The sequence below is a fragment of the Choloepus didactylus genome, chromosome 3, assembly GCF_015220235.1.
Source record: "Choloepus didactylus isolate mChoDid1 chromosome 3, mChoDid1.pri, whole genome shotgun sequence".
NCBI classification, from domain to species: domain Eukaryota; kingdom Metazoa; phylum Chordata; class Mammalia; order Pilosa; family Megalonychidae; genus Choloepus; species Choloepus didactylus.
Genome location: NC_051309.1, coordinates 169,287,236 through 169,297,793, shown reverse-complemented (window position 1 = coordinate 169,297,793; position 10,558 = coordinate 169,287,236). Strand labels below are relative to the sequence as shown.

The 10,558-nt window shown below is 35.8% G+C and overlaps 1 long non-coding RNA gene across 1 annotated transcript; it reads right to left on the bottom strand.

Moving 5' to 3' along the window:
* Positions 1 to 282: 282 nt before the first annotated feature.
* On the bottom strand, positions 283 to 9,604 carry LOC119529961. The gene is made up of 3 exons (XR_005215981.1): positions 9,373 to 9,604; positions 6,899 to 7,065; positions 283 to 2,057 (listed from the first exon to the last, which is right to left on the bottom strand). It is a non-coding gene; the product is annotated as an uncharacterized LOC119529961 (long non-coding RNA).
* Between the last annotated feature and the right edge of the window lie 954 nt (positions 9,605 to 10,558).

The window sequence follows — 10,558 nt, the reverse complement described above, 5'->3', positions numbered from 1 at the left end:
AAACTGGATATATGCAATTGATGGTTTTCTTTCTGATAATGAAATATTTTTAAAATTTTGGAAAAATTCAGAAAATAACAAAATGGGCAGCAATTGTACCCACCATTCAGATATAACCAGCATTATATTTTGCACTATTTCCTTCACACTTTACATATGTAGGATCATGCTTTATATATTATTCTGAAACTTTCCTTTTCCTTCCACATGCTTGCAGTGAATTCATGCTGGCATATGAAAACCTAGTTTATTTAACTTGGTTCCCAAATTACATCAATGAATATACCACAATTTATTTATTATTTCTCCCACATTAGTACATATGGATATATATTCTAAATTTTATCTATAACAAAGATATTACAATGTAGCTCTGTGCATATTTCCTTCTGCTCATATACTCAGGAATGGAATTGCTGGGATTCTTTTGTTTATGTCTCTTCAATTTGACTAAATCTTACAAGATTGCTGTCTGAAATAACTCTACCAATTTATAGAGCAAATAGTAGCATACAAGAGTTCAGTATTCCCCATTGTTTTGTGAGACTTTTAAGATTTCTTTTTTTCAATCAGAGGTGTATATATTGGTATCTTAGCTGTAAGAATTCGGTGGGCAGGGTACAGTATGAGATGCCCTAGAGAACAGGAAGCTGTGGCAAATTGTGAGACGCTGTAGTTGAAAGGTGACCAGGTTTTTTACGGAACTTTCACTGGACTCAGAAATTAGTAAAACTTCTAGAGAGATTGTGATGCCAAAAGTGGCAGGACTGAGAGACAGTGTGTTCTTACTTATATTTTATCACCTTTAACGTGATGGGATGGTGTTTTGCATGCCTGCAGGTAGGCTAAAATAAATAGAAGTATTGACCAACATCATAGCAGGCGTTTTGCTGTGGTGTGAGGGGAGTAATCAGCATGAATATGACATTTACTGGAGAAAGAGTGTCCTAAATAAGAATTTACTTAAGAACTTTTTTGGTCAGTAAATTGTATCCTGGCTATTCTTCTATGAGTAGTGGTTCTCAGAATTTATGTAATTTTTCTTGTCATGAAGAGAGAAGAATGAGACTATGTTCAGTTTATTAATAAATTCATTTATTCAGCAAGAAATGAATGATTGGCCTTGGAGAAAATATTTAACCGAAGAACTTCTCCATCATCATTTTTGTTTATCCTGCTTAGTATCTTATTACCAAAATTCTGAAAGTCTGTGGGTGTCACTCCTCATTTGAAAGCATAGTGAATGTTGGCATGTGAGTTATTACCTTTAGATTTAAGGTAATAAAAACTCTCTCCAATGATTTAGCAAGAAGTAAAAGGGTCTCATTGGAAAGCCTTTAATTGGGGAGTGGCCAGAACTGAAGTCAGATGAGAAGGGATTTAAATCTCTAAGTCCGATTAGAGTCATTTGAGACAGATCTTCCTTGACTTACGGGTTGGGAAAAAAGACTAAGTATTGCAAAAGTTGCTCAATAATTTGCATAAAAGTTTCAGTTATTATCCCCACAATAGTGCCTGGCAACATTTATACAAACACACAAATTCTATCTGTTCTTGTATGTCAGCACTAAGTAAATACCTGAAGAAAGAAGACTGTAAGTAAATATAGGAAGTAACTCGAATGAAAACATTTAAACTTGAATAGTCTTATGAAAATTATGCCCTGTTTTAACTAACAAATCATAACATTATTTCTGTCAATAACAGGATAGTCTGAGTGAATCAGCATATCTTCCTAAGGCACTGGCAGATTTTTCTGGCTTTATTCAGAGCAGGTCAAAGCAATTTAAGAAAGAAGGTTACATCCCTTATCCTGCTGAGGCCAAGGGGAGCTTGCTTATAACAGAAAAGCATAATATCATTCTTGCTTTTCTTCTGTATTCTAGTTGGGATTCAAGTCCACGTGTGAAAAAGGTTTTCTAAAAAAAGAAAACAGTATATGGTTATGTTTCAGAACACTGGAGCAGAAAACCATGTTTCAGAGGTGAAGAGAAATGACTACTCAGGCTTCAGGGTCTCAAAGCAGAGTTGCATCTTGCAAACTGGATTGGTAGAAGCTGTATAATCAGAGAGAAGGAGGCAGACATTTAGCATGGAGGAAGCAGCTGCAGCTTTGTATTGTGTGTTTGGAAAACAGCAAGGCGAATAGCTATATGTACAGAAAGGGCAATAGAGTAGAGGAGTTAGAAATTCTTTTGAACAAAAACAGACTGATAAGATCATGGAATCATTGAATTCTTATGAAAGGTAATTGAATTTCCCCCTACTAGGAATTGAGAAGGGGCCACTGTAGTTTCTTGAATGGGGTGATCAGATTTTGGTTAGAGCCAGATAAAAAACAGACTGCTTATTGCTAGGGAATAGGGGACCCTTCATGCACCACTGATAGGAATGTGCACATGTACCCCAATTCTGGAGATTAATATGGCAGTATTTAGGCAAATTAATTATACACATATATTAGGACCCAGCAATTTTACTTTTTCCCAAGGGAAATCTCACATAAATCCATGAAAAGACATGTTCTGTCCTCCAGTTTTCACGTGGTAGTCCTTTCCCACATTTGGCTTGGCCATGTGACTTGCTTTAACCAGTGGGACATTAGCATATTTTAATGCAAGCAGAGGAAAAACATGGGGTCACACACTGGGCCTTGTCACCTTGGAACACTTAGGATCCAGCTGCCATGTGCAAGCCATGTGGTGAGGAAAAGGCTATGAGGGCCAAATAAGTTGGTGAGGCCTTCTTGGATCTGCCAGCCCAACTGTACTGCCAGCTAACCACAGCTGAGTAAGTAACCGTAGCCAAGGCCACATGGGCACTGCCTGAATGCCTAATCCATGAAGCATGAGAAAAAAATGTTATTTTGGGCCACCACATTTTAGAGTGGTTTGTTAGGAGACAAGGGATAACTGAGCAGAGCAGTTAGGCTAACTGTAGTGGAGGCACACCATGATGACTATGCAGCAATTAGAATTCACAGACTAGGCAGATACACAGCCACATGTCTGAGTAGTTTAAACAATGATAAACAGAATGAGATATGTCCCAGTTTAACATTTATATAAGGCAAAATGTTTGCATACACAACATTTTACAAAATGCTTATGAATTAAAGAGTATACATTAAACATGGTAGAGTGGCTGCTTGTGAGAGAACAGGATTGGGATAAGGAGCAGAGAATGAGGACAAAAGGGAATAAATTAATATATAGATATAGGAATAAACAACAAATAAGGGAGAGGCAAAGGGAGGAGGGAAGGAAGGAATAATGGAAGGAAGGAAGGAAGATAGGCAGCTATCTTTGCTATGGAAACTATATTTGGAGTGATGTGATTCTTTTTTCATGCCTGTTTCTTTTTAAAGGGTCTATAGCATCTCTGATGTAACATGATTTAGAAAAGAGAAGGACACAGAGCTGCATACTACACAGTGGGGGGCATGTTCTTGTAAGCACAATGCAGGCAACTGTAGAAGAAATCAAGCTGTGTGATCAAGGCATGCCGGAGATAAAAATTGCATGTAAAATGCTTCTACTAGATGGAACTACAGAATATATATGACTCTCAACATAGTCAGAGATGATTAGTGGTCTAAAAGACAAACCAAAAAATCCATCTCAGGCTACCAGATCAATAGTAAACACCCAACCACAATCAACTTTTCAAAGAAAATGAAAATAAAAATTAGGAAAATAATACTATATATATAAAAGATTACTAATATCTCTAGTATATAATGTATTGCAATGGATTAATAAAAACAGATATCCCATGTATAAAGACACCAAAAGTGAAATTATACCATGCCCAGGGAAGAAGTAAGAATGGTCAGGAAATACATACAAATGTATTCAATTTTACTAGTAATCACAGAAATACAAAGAAATAATGAAATAAAATTTGGGGTATTTAAAGATTTATAGGATATAAAAATAATAACCAAACTGTCTGCAGTTACAGTTGATGAAGATATAGGAAAATGGACATACTTCTAAACTACTAATTGGTCTAATTTGGCCTGAACATACTTTGGAAATACCAAAAACAAACAAACAAAAAACTGATTAAAAATGATTCTTCTTATAGTTTACCCTATGAAAATAATGAGAGTTGGGACTTGAACATGTCTTTTGTGGGAAACATGACCCAACCCCCAACACATTATATATTCACTCTGAAAATTTTTTAAGACATGGAAAATGCTTACATACACCAATGAGTGAAAAAGGGAGGATACAGAATTGTGTCATTTTTATTACAGAAAAATATAAATAGGATAAAATACTCTAAGTTCATGTATGGTGTTGTTCTCTGATCATATTCTGAGGAAAAGAAAACTTTTTATTACACTAAGTCTAGTGTGATTCATTGAACCATTTTAAGCACGCAACTATTTTTATGATGGAAGGAATCTCATAGTAAAACATATAGAAGAGTTTAGTTCCAGGTACCTGTTTGCTAATTTGATTTTATCTTAGACCCCTTACTCAGACTCTCTGGATTCTCTCCTCCCCAAGTAGTTGATCCATTCATAATGATTTTTATTGGAATTATTCTGCAGGAAAAGTTATCCTTTCTCCCTCATTTATTTATTCAATCATTTACAGCAGTTTGGATTCACAAAGGTTTTTTTTTTTTAATTTCTTTATAATTTAGAGTATCATTATTTACTTTGCTGCTCAAATCAGATTCATAATATAAATCACCAAAGAAATCAGGCTATTTCTCTTGGAGAGCCTGATGTAACCCTAGAAGTGCAGATAAGGGATTTTACATTTCAGTCTCATGGAGATATTTGTTTTCAGTCAAATATGGCAGCCCAAATGACTTATGCTAGGAAAAATGGGACTTTTCTTTATGTCAACAATATTATTCAGTGATGTTGGTGATATTAAAATTTGGTTTTGTTTTTCTTATTCTCTAGCTTAACTCATGCTTTAATTTTAAAAAGGATGAAATTTTTAAAATTAGTAATAAAACACCATAGATGGTAATTTGAAAACTGATTCAAATTCAGTCTTAAAATTTGCATAAAAATATACAATCCCATAGAGATAATGCTTAATTCCTAAATTACTAAGTGAGAACCAGAGGACAATGAACTTTATCATTTCATATAAAGTTGTTGCTTATGTCAAACATCTGCAAAAAATGCCAATGAAAGAAAAGATTAAATTGGCCAGTTCACAAGTCTTTAAAATTTTTAGAGAACACAATGGGTAATTTAATTTCTGAGATAATTTAATGTACTGTTTAGTTTGAAAATGTAAGCCATCATAATTTTGATTTTTGATTTTGGCCAAAAGGAAGAATTAAATACAACAAAATGTTTTATGTATAAAAAACCCTAGTTAGAGAGCAAGTCTACTAGCAAACTGTCTATTGAAACCTCATATTTTTGAAGGATAATACACTGAAAGGAACAAGCTTTAGTTGTCTCTTGCTTTCTACATTAAATATAGGTTTATGATACAATGCCCATTTTACCTAAATTACAATGCTTTTAAGACAAAGAGGGAAAATAGAACAACAAAAATTCAGGAAGCCTTTCAGTCAGCATCACAGTAGATGCAGACTAGTGGAAGTTTTGTATTTACTTCCATGAGGCCTGTTCCGATTTGCTAATGCTGCCATTATGCAAAATACCAGAAATGGGTCAGCTTTTATAAAGGGGGTTTAATTTGGTTACAAATTCACAGTCCGAAGACCATGAAAATGTCCAAATTAAGGCATCAACCCAAGTACACCTTCACTGAAGGAAGGCCAATGGCGTCCGGAAAACCTCTGTTTGATGGGAAGGCATGTGGCTGGCGTCTGTTGATCCTGGGTTGTGTTCCAACTCCTTTCTCAGCTCCTGTGCACTCGTAATGTTGCTCTTAGCTGCTCTGAGCTCCTTCTGTCTGTGAATTCTTTTATACGAATCCAGAGATTTAATCAAGACCCACCCTAAATTGATGGGGTAACACCTCCATGGAAATTATCTAATAAAATTTCTCCCCCACAGTTGATTGAGTCACATCTCCATGGAAACACCCAATCAAAGGATTCCAACCTAATCAACACTAATATGTCTGCCCACACAAGTTTGCACCAAAGAACATGGTGTTTTGGGGGACATAATACATCCAAATCAGCACAAGGCCTTTCTAGAGTTCACCAATTACTGCTAACCCCTAATGCTAACACCTGAACAGTGCTAGCAAGTGCATGGGCTGCCTGGTATTTTCTCTTATTTGAAGGCCAGGGATCAAGATATTTTGGCATCTCTTTTCCAACTCTCCTCTTTAAACTCTATTAAAAAAGCAAAGTAAGTATATATATATATATTCTTACGGAGTTACAGAAACAAGTATACAAATACAGATATTATTAATTTTAGCACTGTTTAAGGAATAATAAAAAATAAAGGAAAACCCAGTTTTTGAGTTCTTTATGTTTTAAACTTTAAAACTTTAAAATTCATATATTTGGATATAAATGTGAGTTAGGTTTTTTTAGGTACCTATAGTTATTATTTTAAATCTGGCTAATAACATCTTTTAAAATCTTTTACAAAAATAAACACACACACACACACACACACACACACACACATACATGCACACACTGGTGCTAGTAGTGGGAATTGTTATTTATGGGAACTTCTAGGTGTATCAGACATAAACAGCTACTAAAATTACTGTTCTAAATATAGCATTTAACTGCAGTAGTCAAAATAAGTATATTGAAACTATATATAAATAAACCCAATGTATATGATTTTTTTGCTAATCAAGTCACCTTTACATGACGCTATCTATAAGAAAGTCCGTAGGTACCCTTAAATGCTCATATGAACAACAATATTTTATCTGATAGTTAAATGTTAAAATTAGTAATAAATTGTCACTTTTACCAGAGATTCATGCAAAGAAATTGGGAATTCCTCCAGATGGGTCGAGAGATTTGGGGGCACTGGGATCAGGCAAACGTGAAGATAGAAGAGACTTTGAGCTGAGGAGTCCTGTTTGGCCAACAGTGGACTTCTTGCCTGTGATTCAGTACGTCAAAGAAATTTGAAACCTGAGAATAATAACAATATTCAGTGTTAAAGTTTTCACATTCTGTGCAGCCCTTCCCCTCTGGTACTATCCTGCAGTTCTTCAGTAAAGCTTTGTTAAGAGCTACAACTTGGTACTAGTTATGGATGCACACGTGTATGGAAAGGGAAGACTGTTTAGATAAACAAATCCAAAGTCAGCACAAAGAGCAAATTCCCACGTGCAACACACACTACTTCTCTAGTTGCACAAACACCATATTCCTTCCCCCAATTGATTCTCCAGTATTTGGGGGAAGGTCACCTGGCGATTCTAAATTCCCACTGTGTGACAAAGCTCTGTGCTGCCTGCTAGGGTTAAAAAGTGGAAGTAGCAGTCTCAGACATGCAGCCTTTCACAGTCTATTTGACAAGAAGACAAAATGTCATCAAAATTATAACAAATAGAAGAATGGCAATGATATTATACTCTGGTGCTATGGAAACACAAACCTAACTTAGAGTGGGTAATCAGGAAGGTTTCTTCTATATTTCTGATAGATATTGTTAGAAGCTTAGAAAGAAAAACCAAAAAATGTTCCCTAGGTGAGAAGCCCCGTAAATATGATTTCAAAGCTAGTTCCTGGTGGCAAGTGCAGGAGAGAGGCCGACCACTTTCATGAGAAGCCCTTCCACACCAGGGAGCTGGCACTCTTAGCAGATGCCTTAAATGGGGTGGGGTATAGTAAATGATATTTTTCACCCACTTCTACATCCCATCAGAGTCACTAAGGAAGGAATCAATCCACAACCTGAAAACTCAATGATCAGTCTGGTTTTTGGGCAAAAAAAAATATGAGCCTCTTATACTTTGTAGGGCCAATTAGCATTAGGACAACTCTCTACTGAGCCCTGTATGTGGTCTCTTTTTCTGTCCCTTACAATTGCTGCCTTGTGATCCACATCTAGTTTTAGTCATGTTCCCCTTCTCTAGTCCAGCTTTGGCCCTTGCCTGTGCATCGGGGCTCCAAATCCTGTCCTTCACAGTTAGTCATAATATTTAGGGCTAAAACAACCTGCCATACCTCCCTCACACTCCTTGACTGCTTCTGACAAGAATTTTGTTACATGACAAAACCACCTGCTGTCAAAACATCCACCAGATATTCTCCACTTGTCAGCTTCTTCCCTATAATTTGAAAGGCATCAGAACATACCAGTGGGAAGGACAGGCTCTAGCATCTAGTTGCCCGGGTATGGACACTGGCTCTTCCACTCACTATCTGCTTGACTCTTGGCAAGTTACCCAGGTTTCATGTGCTCCAATTTGCTTGTGAGTTTAAAGGAGAGGATAATAAATGTTGGGCAAATAGGGGCACCCAGTTACCATGTTATGGCACCCTGATTGCCACGCTGATTGAGTGAGCTTTGTTGTGAGCTTGGGGAGCAGCAGGGGTTCTGGTCTTTGCATTCCAGCCACCCACCTCCCCATCTCACCTATCTCAGTCCTATTACATTTATCTGTTACAATACAGTGTAACATTGAAAGAAACACACATTTAAAAACCCAGATTTATAGCTCATTATAGTAGTAACACTGTTTTTTACAGAACTCTTTTAAAGAGGATTTTACATGTCAAGAAACACTATGGACTGTATTACAACGGGTTTTGAATCTCAAAAGTTCATATATCAGGGAGAACTTTTTGGTAGGCTCACAGCAGAGGACACGTGGTCAGTATGGCAGAGATACAGGCTCCTATTGAACTTCAAAGGATTCTTATAGTTCAAGAATATTTGGTGAGTACAAGTCAAATTATTCACATGTACACAAGTGTGCAAAATATCTCACAGTCAACTTTTGCAGAATTATCTTTTAGTTAACACTTTGGAAATATCCCTGTCACACACCGAAAGAGTAGGTTGGGTTGACAGGGAAAGAACAACTGTCAAGAGGAATAGAAATGAGAAGGAGAAATGTAATGTGGGTGGTAATTGAATGATGAACTCAAGCTTTTTAAAGAGCCTGAGCTTTGTCAAAAGATAATAGATACTGTTTTTGCTTTATAATTTCTTCTTCTGAAAAAGAATTGCCGGGTGAAAAGTAAGGAGCTCTTATGATGTCATCTCAAAACATCAATATAAAAAAAATATTAACTTTAAAAAGCCCTGATTTATTTTTCTTGAAATACTTTTTCTAAAAATCCTTCATATAGGATTTATTTTTATTAATGTTCTTACCACAAATATATTAGAGCATTTAGGTTCAAAAGAAATGCTCTATTCAGGACCACATTTTATAGATAAACATTTTAAAAATATATAAAGATGTGTATACTTCCTTTTCTTACTTGACCCAATGACTGCCTTCATTTTCAACAATTCAGCTATTTTTCTTATTTTTATAAATAAAAATCTGTGATCCAATTAGCTGGCAAGGGGGAAGCAAAACATCAAATATCTAAGATGACTTTTCACTTTTTGTGGCTGATCCAATCAGTATGTTGTTTATCTAGATCTGCTGCCATCCAGTGTGACAGTCACTATCTTCATATGGCCAATGGCATTTGAAATGAGGCTGGTCTGAATCAAGGTAAGTTGCAATGTAAAATACATGCAATATTTTGAAGATCTAGGATGCAAAAACAATGAAAAATATCTCATTAATAATTTGGTATTGATTACATACTGAAATCATAAAATTGTGGTTATATCATATTTAAAATATATATTATTAGAATGAATTTCACCTATTTCTTTCTACTCCTTAAAATGTGACTACCAGAAAATTTTAAATATAAAATTTCATGTATTTCATTTGTGACTTGCACTTGTGGCTCACATTATATTTCTACTAGGCTGTGCTGATTGAGACTATTCTAGCAGTTTTCTAGGCAGATTTAAAAAGTATTCTGCTTTGGGAGAAAATTACCATCTCAATATATCAGAGAATTACAATGATCCCATATCATGTTATCCTGTTCTGTATTTCCAACTGAGAATATAAAATTATTAAACTGACACTATGTTCCAGAAACATCGTTGCACACACAAGCAGACACCCTGTAAAAGTCTTCAGCCTCTAGACATTCTTAACTCCAAAAATCTTCCTGTCTGTAATTCTCCAAACTACTGGCTTCTTTTGATGGGTTGCCAGCCTTTCTTGCCAGATCCTGAAATTGGAATCTACATATTTCATGAAACACATTTATTTTCTTCAGGCCTCTCCTTACCTTGTCTCAGATTCCAGGATACCAACTCCTCACAGATGGATCCACCCTGTCCCATTCAGAGTCTGACTGCCCAGGAGGAGAGGAATCAGTAGCTGCCTTTTACATTCTAATGATCTTTACACAGAAATATTGAAATCCCTTTGACTATGTTATTTGTACTAATAGATTCAAAACTATATGTAATACTCACTGATACTTCTTGTCTTTAGTTTTTAAGAAGTTACCTTTCTATTCAAAGGATGATCTTTAGATTTGGGGATTTAAGCCCCATTTGGGATCTAATGTGCCAGAGTCCTGATGTCAG